Genomic DNA, 6350 nt, shown 5'->3' on the forward strand with positions numbered 1-6350 from the left:
GCTAGCTTATGTAAATTGGCTTTATCCTTACTTCCCTTTAAAGTGACCCTGAGGCCGCCTGGGTGGCTCAGTTAAGCACCTGACTTGGGTTCAGGTCATGTTCTCCGGGGTTTGTGAGTTGGAGCCCCTCATCCGGCTCTGTGCTGATAGCTCAGAACCTGGAGCCTGCTTCAGATTCTCTCTCTCTCTCTCTCTCCCTCTCTCTCTCTCTCTCTCCCTCTCCCTCTCTCTCTCTCTCTCTCTCCCTCTCTCTCTCTCTCTCTCTCTCCCTCTCTCTCTCTCCCATTCTCTTCCTCTCTCTCTCTGCACTCTGTCTCTATCTCAAAAATAAATAAGCATTAAAGTGACCCTGGAGTAACAGAAGTCAACTTTCATAGCTAGGCAAGAACAGGTCCCAGCTTCCATCCAATTCCTGGGGTAACCAGGATCTAAAGAAGACGTTTTACTAGGAAGTTAACTGCACTAATTCTCTCCTAGTCTACAACACATAATATAGTGTTTAAATGTGTTCCTCTCATAGTAACCACAGTAGTCTTCTGCAACTACAAATTGAGAAACTTGTGAAGGTCTCCCCACCACCGCTCCACCCCTGTGTTCACAATAAACGGGCATTGTACTTAGCAGAAAGGATTTATATTTATCGATTATTGGCTTAATTGGCACCCTGTGTACCCTCCACCTCCTAGCTTCTCCCTAGAGCTAGATATGGAGTAGTATGTTGTACTTCTCACCATTTTCAGGTTGCAGGGCATGCTATTTTTATTCTTTAGGAGTGGTATCCCAGTATAGTGGAAAGCATTAGATGATCTGTCTGTAGATAGAGGTTCAACTCCTTTAACTTTCCTGATCATAGGTTTGTTTCAATTTTATGTAATATTTATGTATACAGAAAACCTTATGTAACATGTCTAAGAAGCATAAAAATGAAGTGAACATTCGTGTACCTTCTACCTGTGTAGGAACAGGAACATTACCGAGTCTGTCACATTAATCTGTGAACTTTTCCTCTAACCTATTTCCCTGCCTCTGCCACTACCTTGGTAACAAGTGCCCTGTTTTGCTTCTCATTCTTTTGCAGTCGACTTCAGTTCAGGTCATGATTTCACAGTTTGTGAGTTCAAGCCCTGCGTTCGGCTCTGTGCTGACAGCTCAGAGCCTGGAGCCTGCTTCAGATTCTGTATCTCCCTCTCTCTGCTCCCACCCCACCTGTGCTCTCTCGCTCTCTCTCTCAAAAATAAATATTTATAAGTTATTCCTTCTTTATCTCAAATACAGTTTAGCTGTATTTTAAAGGATGTAACATATATACATATATATGTGAATGGAATTGTTGGATGATAAAAGGTGCAAGTGTAAAACTTTAAGAGATAATGTCAAATTGTTTTTCTAGAGTGGTTGAACTGATTTTCACTTCAATATCCATGTACAGCAGTTCAGCCATATCATCTCAGAAACTTGATACCTAACTGTGATATTAACATGCATTTCTCTAATTATTAATGTGGTTGTGCTTCTTTTTTTTTAATTTTTTTAATGTTTTTTATTTATTTTTGACAGAGAGACAGTGTGAGCAGGGGAGGGCCAAAGAGAGAGGGAGACACAGAATCCGAAGGAGGCTCCAGGCTCTGAGCTAGCTGTTAGCACAGAGCCTGACACAGGGCTCGAACCCACGAATTGTTAGATCATGACCTGAGCCTAAGCCAGATGCTTAAGCGACTGAGCCACCCAGGCACCCCTGTGCATCTTCTTAAATTCTACTTTTTTTCCCTCCTCCCTTTACTATGCAATGCCTGTTCATATATTTTGTCCATGTTCCAATTGGGTTGTTTACCTTTTTCATATCGATCCATCTGTAGAATCACCTTATGTATTCTGAATATTAAACTGGTGTTTGTTATTATAAATATCTTTCGCCGGTCTGACTTATTTTTATTTACTATCTTTATGGTGATTTTTGATATACAGAAATTCTTATTTTTTACTGTAGTCAATTTTTAAATCTTTTCCAATAAGGACTTTTGTCGATAAATATATTCCCCATATTTCATTATAGGGAATACCAATAGTGTAACTTAATAGACCTTAAATGCTTAGTGGCTTAGCACAGATGAAATTTATTTTTCTTTCACATTAAATTCAATTAATGGCAAATTGGGATGGGAAGGGTTCTGCACCAAGAAGTCATCCAGGGACCCAGATTGATGAAGCCTCTGCCATCCTCAGCCATTGGTTTTCAAGAGCACCCTGAGCACTGACAGTAGTCTTAGACAGGGAGGGAAAAAGGATGTTAAAGACTGCAGGAGAGACTTTAAGGGCCATGCTTGGAAGTGGCACACCCTCAAAGGTGGTCTGCTGGCCTCTGCTGGTCTACAGTTACCTCTCCCCCACCCCCATCAGCCCTCAGCTTGTTCTCCGTATTCAGGAGTCTCTCATGGTTTACCCCCCTCCCTCTCCCCAACTAATTTTTCCCCTTCCCCTCCCCCATGGTCCTCTGTTAAGTTTCTCCTGTTACACTTATAAGCGAAAACATATGGTATCTGTCCTTTCAAAAGTCTTAAAGTATTGCCTTTCACTTTCAATTCACTGTATCCATCTAAAAATTATTTCTCTGTATGGTATGGGTTAAGGATCCAATTTCATTTTTTTGCATATATGTAAGCCTATATGTATATGTATATGTATTTTCCATACGTGTAATTTCCTAGCACCTCCTACTGAAAAGTCCATCCTTTCCCTAAAGATCTAAAAAGGTCACTTCCGTCACACACGAAGTGTGTAGGGGAAGTGAGGCCAATACACAATTGTATGGCTCTGTACCTGTTGTTAAAATGCCAAAATATTTACATTACTGTTAGTGTATATAACTTATTGTAGCAATTCTGAATACGGATTGCTCCCACTTTTCCCTGTCAGGCTTGCTGTTTTTTGTGGCTTCCTTACTTATTTGTGTACTGACCTGACTGCACTATTTTAGTGAAGTCCATTTCCCCTGGGAGGAGCTTAAATACAGCTTAAGTAGCTCTTCAGAGGGTACTGCTCTGGCCATGCACACAGTTGCCTGGGATCATAGTGGTTTTAGCAAGGCTTTCTTTGGCAGTCTCTTTTCCAGATCTCTCTGTTAAAGAGCCTGACTCGGTTGGTATGACACCCAGCTATTAGGCTTCACTAATTGCCTATTGTTTGTCCCATTGTTTTGGAGTGTCCTGGGGGCATGAATTGCTCCAGAGTCTAATCCAATCACTTTTAGGCTCCTGGAGAGGTAGCCTTTGAGGTCTGTAGTGATCCCTGGGTGTCTCTTAGTCTTTGCTTTCCCTGGTAAACCAGTTGCCCTGCAGTTTAACTTGTTGCTGCCATGGAGCTACCAAGCTCCTCTTAATTATTTACCACCAAAATATCCCTTGTTTTCAAGAGCACCTTTGTGTTTGAATTTTCTCACATTCTTCCAAGTAAAGCCCTTTCTTTTGGGAGAGCTTCTGAGTTCTCTGTTCTAATGGACTTTCTCTCCCGCTGGGCAAAATCTCCGAGCCACTGCTATGGAGCTGAGGATGGGCACAGTGGCTGGCTTCTCTCAGAACGATACCTCTGCTTTAGGAGCAGGGCTCTGGGAGGGGGCAGGCGTTCTGTTCTCCGGCTGCTTCTGTTCGCATGGAACTCTCCAGTTTACATGTGAGCCGGGGTGAAAGCGATGGGAACGCAGCACTTTTGGACTGCTGCACCTGGGATACAGCCTGTCCCGTGAATGGTGTCTGAAAGTAAAGGGGTTCTGTAGGCCATACTTCCCTGCAATTTAGCCTTTGCAACATGGACCTAAAGAGGATAAGAAACGCTAGCCACTTGGCCCTCCCAGACATGACATAGCCTTTTACTGGGATGTAGCAGAAGGGGAACCCCTTAGTCACACCCACCTGGAGTTGAGCCTTTGTCATCCTGAGCAGGGTGGGGGAGGCAGTAGGTCCCCCCTCAAGTGTCACCAACTCTTGATGTTCTTACCAAGATTTAGTATATTTTCTTGAATACAGTTTTCTTCATCTGCTGTATTCTCTTCCATTTCAAGAAACTTAAAGTGGCATTTTAAAAAAATTCTCACCAGTTGTAGTTTCACTGCAGAGTCAGTCCACAGAGCTCCTATCACTGCCGTTTTCCTGGAGACAGATTTAAAGGCATAACTCCCCCATCCAATGACTGATGGATGTAGGGGTGCAAAGGCGCCGGCCCTCTGTGACTTGGGGACAACTCTCCAGGACTAGCCCTGGGCCAGCGCTCCCCGTACGGCTGCGGTAGGTCTTTGCCGGGGCTGCCTCGCAATTCAGGCGCCTCCTCTGCCCGCCTCCGCCTCTTCACGTCTTCACGCCGCTCCTTAAGGCACTCCCCGGCACGTGACCGGCGTGTCCACCTCACAGTCCACTTCCCAGGGCGCCCAGTGGCAGAGACTTAGGTACCGTTATACTTTTCTCTTTACTTTTGTACATGTTCGAAGTTTCCACAGGAAAAACTTAAGGAAGACCGGATGTGGTGGATAAGGTTGTAAGTGACAAGTGACCTCTAGGGTTCTGGTTTGGGAGACTGTGTGGTGCCGTTCACTGGGCAGGGGACACAGGAAGGGCGCTATTTGGAGAACCTATGATGAACCATCTGGAGCACAGTTTTCTAGGGGCCGAGTCTGAGATTTCTGTGGGGAGCAGTATAGTCTGGATGCAGATTAGCAAGCTAGAAACAATTCATGAAAAGGAAAGGTATGGTGACTCAGAACAACTTAAATGGCCAATAAACATTCTGTTTAGCTTTCAATTGTGTTTTGCCCAATTACAGTTGAATGTGAGTAGTTTACAGAATGGGAATTAACCACACTGTTGGTGGCAGGCACTACATTCTAGAATATTTGAATCGCCCACAGATCGTAGAATAACAATTGTCCTAGTCTGTTCACACTACTAGAACAAAATACCATAAACCGGGTTGCTTATAAACAAGAAAAATCGAGAAGCTGGAGTTCTGGAGGCTGACTAGAACGCTGTTCAAGATGCAGATCGCTGATTTTTCACTGAATCCTCATACAGCCCAAGGGGCAAAAGAGCTCTCTGGAGCCTCTCTCGTAGGGGCAAGAATCCCTTTCCTGTTTTCCCCGTTCTGTTTCTTTGACACTAATTCTTCTCTGGTCCCCTTGTCACAGGAGATCCTTTCCCACCTTTAGTCATATGTGAATTGTCTTTGTGCAAACAGAGTGGAATCATGCTCCAAAGGAACTAAGAACTTTTGTAGGGGAGATGTGGCATGCATAAATGATCAAGGAAGACACACACACCCACACCCACACACCCCCACACACACACCCCAAGAAGTAAAGTAAGAAAGCTAAAGGTGTAGTGACGTGGAAGTTCACAGGGGTGGCAAATATTTGCAGTTGATCTGCCTGGGAAGAGGCAGAGCACCTACCCGGCTGCACCAACCCCTCTGTTTGTGGTGTTAATACTTCACTTTGGTTTTGCTTTCAATATTCCAGCAGCAGACTGCGAAATCAGGGCACAGCTTGTGATGGCTTACCCCACAGCTGTTCAGTGCTCCTATTAAAGACTTTGTCATATCACTCTTGTGTAGAACATTAAAAACAATTTGTTTCAAAGAGCAAAAAATATAAAGAAATATCAAAAAGGTCTGTATATAGTGAGTCTTAATGTTTTAATGTTTCAAAGATATCTAAAAAATAGATTTGACTTAACAGAGTCCTAGTCTACTTGTGAGGCTAATTATATATTTCTCAACTTTTTAAAATGCATTGCCGTTGGTGATAAACCTTACAGGCAGCCACTTCAACCCCTAGCCTGCTTTCCTCTGTGGAGACTCACCAATTTATGAATAAGCATCCATAAGACCAAAGGACTTGAGCACCCTCTTTAAATAGCATCTCTCTAGTTAAACACAAACACACAGATGATTGAGGCTACAGATCAGTTTTTATTAGTAAAAAATATTTAAAACACCTCTCCCACTTTTAAAAAATGGACTGAGAGTTGGGGAGAGAGAGGGATGCAAAACTTGAGAGACTATTGAATGCTGAAAATGAACTGAGAGTTGAAGGGGAAGGGGGAGGGGGGAAAGAGGTGGTGGTGATGGTGGAGGGCTCTTGTGGGGAAGGGCACGGGGTGTTGTATGGAAACCAATTTGACAATAAAATATTATGGAAAAAAATGGACTTACTGTCTTGAATATTGTTTGAAAATCCATAAACAGTGAATCATCCTGAAGGAAACAATTTAAAACGTAAAATGTTGACAACCCTGGATATGCACGGATGACGTTATTTTAAACAATACCTTTCTTTGTACTTTACTACAAACCGATCAACCTAAATA

The sequence above is a fragment of the Suricata suricatta genome, chromosome 9 (genome assembly GCF_006229205.1).
Source record: "Suricata suricatta isolate VVHF042 chromosome 9, meerkat_22Aug2017_6uvM2_HiC, whole genome shotgun sequence".
Lineage (NCBI taxonomy): Eukaryota > Metazoa > Chordata > Mammalia > Carnivora > Herpestidae > Suricata > Suricata suricatta.